Genomic DNA, 12,824 nt, shown 5'->3' with positions numbered 1-12,824 from the left:
TCTTATCCAACTGACCCTCAAGCCTCTTCTTATACTTTTCTCGTTGGTCCTTCAACGAATGAGATTAAATCTCTAATCAATGGCTAAGATTAGATTTGGCTTGATCCATGAATTTTGGAACCTTCTAACCCAGTTTTATATTAATACCCATTAATATTTTATTTTTCCTAAGTTTAGACTTAGGAACTCCATTAAAATATTAATTATTTTGATACCTCCCAAACCGGGTACAAACTGTCCAAACCATTTCTGGGTCTTGGAGATCTCATGTGCTTTAGCCTCTCCACCAATTTTCATGGCTAGAGCACATTCGATGCTACCCCAAATCAACACTAGCTCCCAATTCTCTACTTAAACCTCTGCCTCTGATGCTTCGCTAGCTTAAACTGTGCCCTTGCTGAATAAGGACAACTGGGTAGTCGAATTGCTCACCTCACAACTGATTCAATGTCCTTTCTGCAAACCCTTCGACCTGCTCTTATAATCTCTCATTGGAGTCTCAACGACCATGATCACATCTCAACCAATGACTAAGATCATCTTAGCCTCATCAATAGAAGTTTCTAGAGAAAAATCAAACTCCCTTAATTAATTCACTTTATTTAACCATTTTTCCTACTGATTCGATGCCCCTTCTCCAAACCCTTTGACTTGATCTTATAATCTCCCAGAGTTTCAACAACCACGATCACATCTCAACCAATGGCTAAGACCATCTTAACCTCATCAATAGAAGTTTCTAGACCAAAATCAAACTCCCTTAATTAATTCACTTTAATTAACCAATTTTCCTAAGTTACACTTAGGGAATTTTTAATTATTGGCTAATTAATTTAATTAAAGTGTCTCCAAGTCTTTTCTCGTGAAACCTTTTCTAGGTTTTGGAGATCTCATGTTCCCTAGCCTCTTAGACATCATAGAGACTAGAACACCTGTCCGCTGCTACAAAAAACTAACAATATTTACAATTAGAAATGCAAAAAGCAGAAGGGTGAATATAATGGATTCCGTAACCTCTTCTTGTGAGCTCCTAGAGTGGAAATAAAAGCAGAATATTCTTTGTGATCCAAAGATTGGGCATCGTTGATCAATGAGGCTCCCTTTGCCAAAAGCTGGTGGCATACCTCATCTTTCCTCAAAGAACTGAAAGAAGACAGTCCACAGTTAATGCCAAAGTTCAGAGAAAGCATCACTAACAAGGAAGTGGCCATTCCCAAAGAAAGTAGCGTGCCAATGCACCCTGCCATGAAGTAGTGCAAAATGTTGATCCTCTAACGAGTCTAACCAACTCCAACAGCACTTGGTGAACCAACATTCCCAAAGGATATGCTTGACAGTCTTCAGGCGCTAATAAACTGGACAAAAGTCATCTGAAAGACCACTCTTGGCCAACTTGTCCTTAAATGGAATCCCCTCATAGATGTCCAGCCAAGCAAAATCCCTCCGCTTATAGGAAAACTACACAGTTTAGACAATGTGTAGATGTTAAACCCAATGTTCCTTCGTTCTTGAGGTATCCTTCGAGTTTTAAAAGCCAAAGAAAGAGGGTGTCTCAGATGAAGAGTTGAATACAAATAATGGGAGTCATATTGAATAAGTGGACAACCAAAGCTCCATTTCTAGTCCCTCCAAAATGACCCAGGCATACCAATGCTCATCTTAAACAACTTGGACTTCTGAAGGAGTGCTCACAGCTCCATGTCAGAGAGATGATCAGTGGTAACTGGTAAGAACTCCATACTTTTGATAAGTGGGAGGCTAGTTGGGTCGGTTGGGATCTAGCATTGTTTGATTTGGCACTAGAGGGAGGAGGGTGATTGTATTTTAGAGGTGTCGTGCTTTTAGGTGTGCAAGCTGAGCTGGAAGGGCATCTGCCCACTTTTCTTATTGTACACAATTTTCACTGTCAAAGAATAAATACTTTTGAAAACCTGAAAATATTTTCTCTGTTTTTGAAAAAAATAGGGCATTAATCTCTGTTCTTGAAAATTTTCTTCAAGAAAGAAATACCTTTGTCAGAATTAGGGTTTGCTACTGTTTCCAAGTTAGGGCACTCATATTTCCTCCTGGCATTAGCTTTTAAGTTTTCTACATTTGGCATTTATGGCATCTTTTTTGCATTCTCTTCTCAGAGTTTGAGGCCAGGGATCTTTATGTGTTTGCCCTTCATTCTGTTGTGATCATCTTGCTGGGCAGGATTCTTAGTTTGTTGTTGGGCATATTATGATCACCACTCGATTGAAAGATCACAATCTGATTCTCTGCTTTCTCCATTGGTGGTCAAATGTCTTAAGGTCAATGGTGCATTTTGATGTGCACTTGTCTTATCTCCTTTAATTCATTCATTTCCTTTATTGTGGGTTGTGTTATTACTTTCCTGTTCCAACAATCTTCTCTGGAAGAGTTAACTAGATAATGCACACTGTCACCTTCTACAGTCTTTTTTCGCTTTGGGTTAGTGCTCGCTAACCATGGGAGGAATCACCATGCAATCTAGAAGTGAATTGTGAGCCTTAAAGACCAAGGAGTGATGCAAAACTGAATTAAATGCTTCCTGTAAATTGAAATATCAGATCGGTAATCTGCATTAAAACACTAGCAACAACAAACAACAGTGCAAATTACCTAGGGATGGATTTCTGTATTTTGAAACATGTAAATCTGCTGTTAGGGAATGGAAATCTTCCTTAAAAAGTGCCGATATGCGTGTAAAAGTGTAAAAAGCAGCAAGTGCAAGGATGGAATTATGAGTTGTGATTGCAGTACCTTGAATCCTGTGGGTTATGGATTTATAAAATGGATTAAGAGGGAGTGGTTTCTGATGTTAACAAATTCATATATTGAAGCAAAGAAAAAGACATAATTAACAAATAAGATATAGCAGCTGAATAGATGTTACCAAAGTGGCAAGTACAAAGTTTGGGGAGCGTTATCTCCAACTACAAGACCTCGAAGGGGTGTCAAACCACTTTTGAACCACCTTCTCTCACCTTGTTCAAGGATGAATTCACTTGAACTAAGTGGGAGTAACTTCTATCTTCCACTGAAAACTATGAATTGTTACATTCCCTCCAGCTAGAAAGGGGGGTGTGAAGATGAGAACTCAAGAGAAAATAATCACCAACAAGATTTAACTGTTCTCCTCACTAGCTCTTCTGCCTTCACAGAATATGCATAGAGATTTACAAAGATAATATAACCTTAAAAATAGAATAAAAGCCACCACAAGTCAAAGAAATGCTCCTCCAAAGACGGTGCATGGGCTCTAGAAGAGGAAAGTTCTATCTTAGTCATTTTTTGTTTATGTTAAAGTTTTTCTATCCCATACACTTTCCTCTTTAATAAGGATGGCCCATATAAAAGTAGGCAAATCCACAATTGCCTTCGTCCAAAGCACAAAAGGTCTCCTAAAGGATACACTTTACTTCTTGGGTGAGAATGCCATGTAAAGAATGAAAAGTCCACAAAAGCAAGGCTCGACCACCACATCACATACTCTTATGCTTGTGGTTTTAATGGATGGAATTTTCCAATGTGTTTAGTGCACGGTATTGACTCTCGTTGAACACTTAGACTTTTCCAAACAAATGGAGATATAGAAGTTGGCCGTTTGGATATTTGGTTATGATATGGCTATCGAAGACAAGACCACTGGGATGCTAGGTAAGTTTCAAGTACAAATTTCAATATCTTTCCTTTCTATCTATTTGTTACTTGATGGAAATATAATTTGTTGTTTTTCCTTTCCATTTATTCATTGTAGATGTTGGGTGGAAAACTTGCCATTTAGGTGCCTAGCCAAACTTGCAACTATTTAGTGAGTGCAATTGGAGTGCCTTTGAAAATTTACACTCCAAGAAGTGCAACAGGTTTGAAATGTTCAAATTAAAATTTTATTTTTTTATAATTTCTTTAGTTTTAAATTATGCCCATGGGCTATCATCCTCTAATTACAAAATGACCCTCATACAAGTTAGATGTTGACTTATTTAATAACACAGTCTATGTTGATTACAATCTCAGGCCATGGGTGAAGTAGATTGATAAAGCACCTAACATAGATGCCATTACATTGGATGTGATTGACAGAAGTCTGTGGAGAGTGGAGACCAAGGGGCCTATCATGGAGGAGGCACTTGAGTGGTTGGAGCATGATGTCAATCCATTTGTGAGAAGGAATTAGAGGATGATGTTCCTCTTTTAGTAGTGGCACATTTGGAGAAGATTGAGAATGTGTTGCAGCCACCACCTCCAAAGAGACAAGCAACTAGGGGAATAGTCGGAAGACATCCCACTTCAACTTCCACCTTAGCCCCAACACCTTCCACCTTAGCCCCAACACCTTCCACCTTACCCCTAGTAGTTGCACTTTCCCCCTAAGGCTCAACGTCGCCCACCTACTTCTAGAGGACAAGTAGTGACCTTTTCCCATAAAAGGGGTAGAGAGAATCATCGATTTCTTAGTGCATTATCCTTGTAGTATCCATGTGCCTCATGATGACTCATCTCATGAAACACATTTATTTTTGTTTTGATGTGGTTTTGTATCATTTTGTTAGGAATTATCACTGAGGATAGGTATCATATTTAGTGTCGAGTTGTGATGTACCACTTGATACCTTATAAATCTTATTTTTATATATCAATATTTTTTCATATTTATGTAGCAATGTGTTTGTTTGATGTTTTTTTTTGTGAATAAGATAGATTATATTACTGCACAAAAGCTATATCTACAAAAAGTTGGGTTGTGCGAGCAAAACGCTCTAGCACTATAGCCAACAGCACAGGCCTACTAGGTTTCAGATGGAGCAATTTTACATTGAAGCTTACAATTTTTTTTTTTGAGATTTTCTGAGAAAAATTACAAAAAAAAGCGGTGTTGAAACTATCTCCCATGATGCAGAAGGGAGGGGTGACAATGATGAGGGCATGACTGTCCCAAAATTCCTTATTGCCGATATTGTGCCTGCCGATGAGAACTCTTCGACCACTGAGAGTCAAAGATAGTAATATAGCAAAAAAGGAAGTTCGCCCTGGGGCGCTAAGGATTCCCTCCACAGGGTCGTCGTCCAGGCTGATGGGCAGCTCTTGAGTGTTGCCTTCTTGCGCAACTGGGGCCATTAGACGACTAGAGGAAGCACCTGCTGCCTCCTTTTTGACGCAGGGAGATCCATCGATTGGCAAGCGGACACCTGTGGCAACACGTTTCTTCAACATTGTGTAGTGCGGAGATTCCCTGGTAACAAAGCGACAGTGGTGCACTGATTCCACGTAGACGACAAACTTGTCCGTAAGCATATCAATTTTTTCTTCCACAACCTTGGACATTTCTGCCTGCTCCTGCATCGCAAGACCGAGGATCGTTTTATGCTACCAGGAGAGGTCAATTGCTTGAGTGTACAAATTCTCCCTAGCCTTGGCGAGACTCGGGTCAGGGATCCACTCGAATTTCGTTGCCACCTCTTCCGAAGACACCCTGCGTCTAAGGACGCTCGCCTGAGCTTCCAGGTTAGCAACCTGTTCCTGCGTCTCTGGGTTAAGCAATGGCATAATTTAGGGCCGCCCTCCTGGCGAAAGATTTGGCTCTGGTGGTAGGCAGAGTACCTAGGTTGTTCTAGCGGGAAGGGTCACAGCCACTGCCTTTACCTCGCTGGGGAGCCGGGCTAGAACCTCGCCTGGGCGCCATGAGAGGGGGAGAGGGGATCAACAGACAGACAATGAAAGGGAGCTGCGAGAAACAAGATGCAGGAGCAATCAGGGTGACAGGGAGGAGCAGGCTGGAGGGAATATACATAGGGGCTGAAGAGTATTGAGGGGTGGGATGTCCTGAGGTGGGGAATGAATGCGGGCCGTGGGAGGTACGAAAGGTAGGTGAGGGAGGATGTACTAGAGGTGGTTGATAGGATGGATAGATGATGCTCATGAGGGGACACAAAGCTTCTATTTGCGCTCGTAGCAAGGTTTTCATTGGGATTGTAGCACGGGGTAGATTTCCTTTAGTACTGCCTGTGACAGAGCAACTGTTGTCATTATTATTGAGACTGTAGATCTCAAAGCAGTGGTAGCCTGTTATTCTGATTTCCCTTTTCATTTATGGTCTCGCATTGCTGACACAGCCTGCCGTTCTCCAAGTCAGACTAAGCCAGCGATTGAAGACGATAGTTGTCCACCATACCCTCATTTGCTAGCCTATCAGTGAGGCCATTCCCTTTACGGCCGACGACTTGAAAATGCAGCTCGTTGACCCTCTCTATGTGGCCTTTTATCCGTTGAAGGATTTTGTTTAGGCGCCAGTTGTTTGACACCCGAGCAGCTTCCATGCCTTGCTGTAATTTGCGGTTGGCCTGAGTTGCCAGTGTTGAGTCCCCTTCGATGATCAGAGGCCCAAAGTTGTGGAGTTTGGCTATGGCCAACCCGTGTTCCAGGGCCTGTAATTCCGCTGCGTTGTTGGTAGTGTTGCCAAGATTGCCCGCATAGATCCATTTGATTTCCCCTTGCGAGTTTCGGAAAACACCCCTGAAAACTGCTCTACTCGGGTTCCTTTCGCTACCCCATCATAGTTTAATTTGAGAGTGCCTGTCTCTGGGGGAGACCAATGGTCTACAATTCCCAGATTACCCGAAATCCTTGAGGCCTTGGAGTAATGGGTAAGATGAAGATCCAGGAGGGTTAGAATACGCTGTTCCGAACAACTGGGAGGTTCGTTGGGGCTCTCAAGAGTGGAAGAAGCCACAGTTTCCCTGATAGTTTGCTTGACCATGGACAGAAAAACCTCTTCCGGATTGTGGATTCCCCTGAAAATTCTTGCATTCCTCTCCTTCTAGAGAGCCCAACAAATGATACATGGTATAAGGGTGCAAGCCCTATTCACCAAAGGATTAGGGGATAAGGAGGATCTCCAATTCTCAATGGTATTGAAGATGGAGGAGATATCCCTATCTGAAACTTTGAAAACTAAATAGACCCAGTTCCACAACTTGTTTGCAAAGGGGCAATCGTTCAGTAAATGGTTAGTTGTTTCTTCACTTTGCTCACAAAGATTTCATCTGGAGGGGCCAGTGAACCCTTTCTTCCTTAAGTTGTCCCAGGTTAATTAATTTTGTGCATGATGAGCCATAAAAATAGGGTGATTTTAGGCCAGTGTTTCCTCTCCCACAGAGTCTGCCATTTTCGCTCCGGTTGACATTGGTCGTGGAGCGCAATGTAGCTGTAAGCCTCCTTTAGGTTGAAGTGCCCGACTGGATTCTTCCCCCATCTGATCTTATCCTCATTGGTTTCAAATTGAATTTGTCTTTCCTGGAGTTTGATCGAGATCTCTTGCCACTCCAGAGGGTTAGGCGGGGGGTCCCAGTCTTTTTCATCCAGCCATTCCCTCTAGTTGTCACTGCCATTGCTAGGCTTCTAGTAGTGGCTGACCTTGTTCTTGCCCTTGTTTTGCATGTTTATCTAGATCTGTCTAAATTTATCTTTGTTTAGATCCGACCTTTGTTTCCAGGCGTCTTCCCAAAAGAGAGCTTTATCCCCGTTGCCAACCTCCCAAAAACTGTGATTCTGTATGACTGCTCTGTTGTCCCAAGCCTAGTTCCAAATGGCAGAGCCCTTGATGGTCCCATTGAGCCTGATGAGATGCTCATGCGAGTGGGTAGGAACATATTTCTCTTTCCAAATGATGCCCCAGGGGGAGTTTGGGTTTGAAATCCATCTCCACCACGTTTTGGCTCCAAGGGTTTTCCCTAAGAGCTCAGGGTCCCTCGACCTGAGACCTGCTTTTTTGGGTTTGCACAACTTGTCCCAAGCCACCAACGCCCACTTCTTTTTTTCCGAGCCCCTCCACAGGAAATTTCTTTGGAGGTTTCTAAGAATGTTGGAGATGGATTTGGGGGCCGCAAGGGCAGAGTACAAATATTGGGGAATGACCTGCAGCACAGACTTGACTAAAACTAGGCGACTTGCCAAATTGAGAGATTGAAGGTCCAGTTGGCTAATCTTTTTTCCATTTTGGTGATAAGATCTTCCCATATTGAACGAGCCAGGGGCTCGTCTATAAGAGGGACTCCAAGATATTTTGAAGGGAGGTTGCATCTTTGAAATTCCATTATTTTGGCAATGTTCCTTTGGATGGCTAGAGGGGTGTTAAAGAAAAACAATTTGGACTTTTCATGCTTTATGGAGGTGCCGAAGCATCAGAGAAACCGGCGAGGATGGCTTTGAAGGATATGGCTTCTTTGATAGTGGGGAGGCCCATTAAAAAGGTATCATCAACGAATTACTGATGTGTGGAGGGAGGAGCAGAGGCATAAAGCTTGAGGCCAGATAGGGCATTGTTGGAAGAGGCGACCATGATGGATCTGCATAGGCCCTCGGCCATAATGACAAAAAGGAAAGGAGAAATGGGATCCCTCATCCCCCTGTCGGATACCTCTGGAGGGGCAGAAGGGTTGAGATGGGGAGCCATTCAGGAGAATCGAGAAGAAAGCCCCAGAAACCATTGCCATTATCCATTTAATGCAGTCCTTGTGAAAACCAAAAGCTGCTAGGACACCTTTCATGTACTCCCAACTGATTTTATCGAATGCTTTGGACATGTCCAACTGCATCATCATTCCAGGCTTTCTCTGAACTTTAAGGGAATGAATCAATTCATGGGAAAGGATGATGCTATCTAGGATTTGCCTTCCTTCCACGTAACCTGATTGGTGCGGGGAAATCAATAGAGGCAGGATGGTTTTTATTCTATTGGCCAAGACTTTTGAGATGATCTTGTATATGACGTTGCAGAGGGCAATAGGGTGAAATTTATCCGGGGAATTAGTGCCCTCATCCTTGGGAATTAAGGTTAGAAAGGTGGCATTTAGAGCTTTTAGAACATATTTTTGTATTCTTGACTCCTCCACTAAGGCGTGAACCTCATTTTTTATCAGGGGCTAGCAGGCTTTGTAGAAGTCTATGGTGAACCCATCCGGACCCGGTGCTTTACCATTGGACATAGTCATAACTACTTCCTCCACCTCTTGCATTGAGACTTTTCTTAAGAGCATTTTATTGTGATCCTCAATGAGGATAACTAGAATGTTGTTGGTTATTTCTTGAATAGCCCTCGCCTTGTCTGTTCTAGGCTTAGTTAGGAGATTGTTGAAGAACTGATTTAGTTCGACAACCATGTCCTCATGAGAGTGGATTAGGTTTCCCTCTCTATTTTTTAGGGCCAGAACCCTATTGTGTGTTTTGTGCTGTATCATTGAACGGTGAAAGAAAGCCGAATTTCTTTCACCGCACTTAAGCTAGTTTATGCGAGATTTCTCATGCCAAAGTTTCTCTTCTTGAGAAAACCTTTCCTCCCAACTTTTTGAAGATTAAGCTCTTGCTGCTTTCTTTGTTCTGTGATTCCCTCGCTAATGATTTGTTGCTAGAGGATTTCCATTCTAAGTTCCAGGTTCCTTTTGTCAATGATGATGTTGCCAAAAGTTTCCTTGTTCCAAAGTTTGATCTCATTTTTGATGAATTTCAGTTTTTGTTGGAATTTATACATCTTGTTTCCGGTTTGGGGCATCGGGTTACTCCACCATTCTTTCATTTTTTCCATGAAATCCGGATGCTCCATCCAGAAGGATTCAAATCTGAAGGGTCTATTCTTTGGGCCAGAGGAAATGTGAACCTTCAAGGATATTGGCCAATGGTCGGATCCTGATTGAGGAAGAATTCTGGCCTCCATTTCCTAGGAGGTGAGATAGATCTCTTCTGAAAGAAGGAAACAGTCAAGCCTAGAAGCAATTTGCCTATCTCCCCCTCGTCTGTTATTCCAAGTGAAGATTCCATTGTTCGTAGGGATGTCAATTAGACTAAGGCCCTCAATGGTGGACTAGAAGGCTTCAGAGTCCTTGTCTAGTTTTCTGATGCCTCCCTTCTTTTCCCTGAGGTTTAGCACCATGTTAAAGTCACTCGCAACAATTTTGAAAGGCAGGTGGATAGAATCAAGGAGCTTACTTATGCTCTGCAACATCTTGATTCTTTCAACCGCTCTGTGTGGAGCATAGATGTTGGTGACACAAATGCTATCGTTGGTGCCAATGATTTTCAAAACAGTTGTGATGGAGTGTTTTGTGGCAACTGAGGAGGTTAGATCATACTGAGAGCTTTTCCACATAGTCATGATTCCCCCTGCAGATCCTGTGGCCGAGTTCGCTGTATAGCTGTAATGCTTGAAACAATTTTTTTGAAGGAGGGTGAGGTTAGCCATGTCAAGTTTGGTTTCTTGAATTAATAGGATATCCGGTTTATCAGTTATGAGTCTGTTTTTCAAGACTCTCTTCTTTCCAGGACCATTGAGTCCTCTAATATTCCAAGATATGCAATTCATTGATAAAGAGTGGGAGTTAGGGCTAGGGCCTTTACCTTTCCTTCGTTAATGAGTCTGGCCCCGAGTTCCTGAAGAAGCTGACTGGTTGTTTTCCTTCCTCTTTTCCTGCTTGGGCCTTTTGGGTTGTATTTTCCTGCTGCCATATTTTCCAGAATGCTGTTGACTGCGCTGTTTCCAGGTGGTGTTTGACTTGAGCTTTGTTTTAATTCCTCCTGTAGGAGGTAGGCTCCTTCGATTTTTTGGATTTGGTCTTCTGGAATCGCTGCAAGACCGTTTTTCTTCCATTCCTCTGCGACTGATATGAGGTCAACTCCTTCCAATGCCTCTTCTATTGCGTTTTCCTCCGGGGTAGAGTCCACCAGAACTTGTTCCATTTCTATGTCTTCTTGTATATTCTCATCTTCAGTGTTGTTGTGTTCCAAGTATTGATCCTCTTGCCTTTGGTTTGCTGCGTTTTGTTTATCTACTTTGGCCTCCTCGTCATTTGAGCTGTTTGAGAGCGGTTGTTCTTGCATTTTGTTCAGAGCTTCAAATTTATTTAGGCTGGCTGCCTAGTGCTGCTCTTTCTTTGTGTGTGTCTTCTTGCTATTTTTGTTCCTTGTGCTTACTCTGGTGAAACCCTGTTCATCCTTTTTCTTGTTGACCTTTTCACTGCTTTGAGGCATTTTATTTTGTGGACAGTCCCTAAAGAGGTGGCATTTTCTACATCGGAATGGGATGTGTTTGTAATCAATGCTCTGGAGCCAAACCTCATCCTTGAATATTAGTTTTATGGCCTCCGGAAGGGCTCCTGAGACGTCGATGTAAACACATATTCTGGCATATGAAACATAATGTCCATTTCGTGTGCCCTCAAACATTTTTATATATTCACCTAGTTGGTCTCCAATGCCTTTGAGGACTAATGGAGCCCAATAATCAGTTGGCAGGGAGTAGAGGCGAACCCATACCAGGACCCTAGTGAAGTCCTCTTTCTCTGGAGTGAAATTTTCTTTCCAGAATCTCATATAAAGTCTTGCAGAGTTGAAGAAGTAGGGTCCTCCCTCAAATATCCTGTCTCTGTCTTCCAAGAGATCAAAGATGACTGTAAACCCCTTTGAGCCTAGTTGTAGTCTGATTTCACCCTTTGGTTTCCATTTGGATTGAATCCACCAGTTTAGTGCTTTCTCTGTGGGCCAGATGCCCATAAATTTACATATTATTGTGTGTTCTTGCATATAGTCTCTATATACAGCTACCCCCGGGTCTTGAATTTCCAACTCCGGGATTTTTTTGGCTTTTGGGTTGCAACTGCTTCTTAGTTTTGTTCTTGCCTTTTGTAGTTCTTCCTCTGTGGTTCCTACCTCCAACGTTGCTAATGCATTTGCAGAGGTGGTGCCTGTAGTTGGTTGAGCCTCTACATTTTTCCCTTTTTCCTTCTGTTTTTCCCTTGCTTCAGGGCTCGTTCTGGAGGAGTGAAAAGTTGTGCATGAAGCTAGCTTGGTGAAAAAAGAAGACTCTTGGTCCTTCGGTCGACCAGTGACCATATCACGAAAGGAGGGGGCCTCAGGGCCATCATCTGACTCCTCCATGAAAGTAGTAGAGGCAAGGGTTAAGCCCTAGCGGCCAAGCACCGTGGCGCTCCGAGGGGAGCTGCCGGGAGAGCATAGTGGAGGCTAGACCTAATGCGTCTGCGCGTGATCGCCTGCCAAGCCCCATAATTTTTTTTTTCTTTTTTTGTGTTTGTTTGATGTTGCTCTTGCGTTAGATATTACAAAAAATTGGAAAAAGAGATTATTTTTGTATTTTTTTAAAAGTTTCTCAATATTTTCTGATATTTTCCCCAGCATTGTAGATAAGTTATATTTCAGACCCTCAATAGTAAATTCACTAAGACAATAAATGTAATGTCGGTTATAACAACAAATGGAACATTCCTTGCACACTTATCCATGAGATCCATGTTATGAGGAGTTTACTAGCATCATTTGGCGACTTCTCTATCCAAGAGACTTCCAATGTCTATCATCTATTAAATAAAGGCTTGGTCAAAGAGTTACACATGGAGGGTTTGTTGTATTCATCACGAGGGCATCCCACCCTTTGCACACCTTTCTAGGGCACACTATCTTTGAGGGGTTGTAACTTGTTATAACAACCATGGCCAACTGTCTTGTACATTTGTCTATTTGATCCTCTTTTCAAGAGGAGTGCTAGTACATATTTAGGAATGAAATGAAACTGATTATATAAATAGCTTATCATAATGTCAATATTGCATGACTCGTAACATGGCATTATTTAGACTAAGTGTGAAGTAAGAAATTAAGAATCTACTAGAAGAAATTCAAATAGGTTGCCTAAAAGACAAGGATGACATTACATTCTTTATTCCTCTCTCCTGAAATACACATGTCTGTCAAACAATATGAAGCAATGCAGTATGAAGGTTCCAATTAAGTTGCAATTGTGTGAAAATGGTCTG

The 12,824-nt window shown here is 42.2% G+C and overlaps 1 protein-coding gene across 6 annotated transcripts in view; it reads left to right on the top strand.

The window, feature by feature from the left end:
• LOC149157167 (syntaxin-52-like) overlaps positions 1-12,824 on the top strand; it is a 172,709-nt gene that overhangs the window by 61,232 nt on the left and 98,653 nt on the right. The window lies entirely within an intron of this gene.

This window comes from Pinus tabuliformis, chromosome 9 (genome assembly GCF_031772625.1).
Source record: "Pinus tabuliformis cultivar Carrire ecotype Pingquan chromosome 9, CPIR1, whole genome shotgun sequence".
Taxonomy (NCBI): domain Eukaryota; kingdom Viridiplantae; phylum Streptophyta; class Pinopsida; order Pinales; family Pinaceae; genus Pinus; species Pinus tabuliformis.
This window is presented reverse-complemented; position numbering and strand designations above follow the sequence as displayed.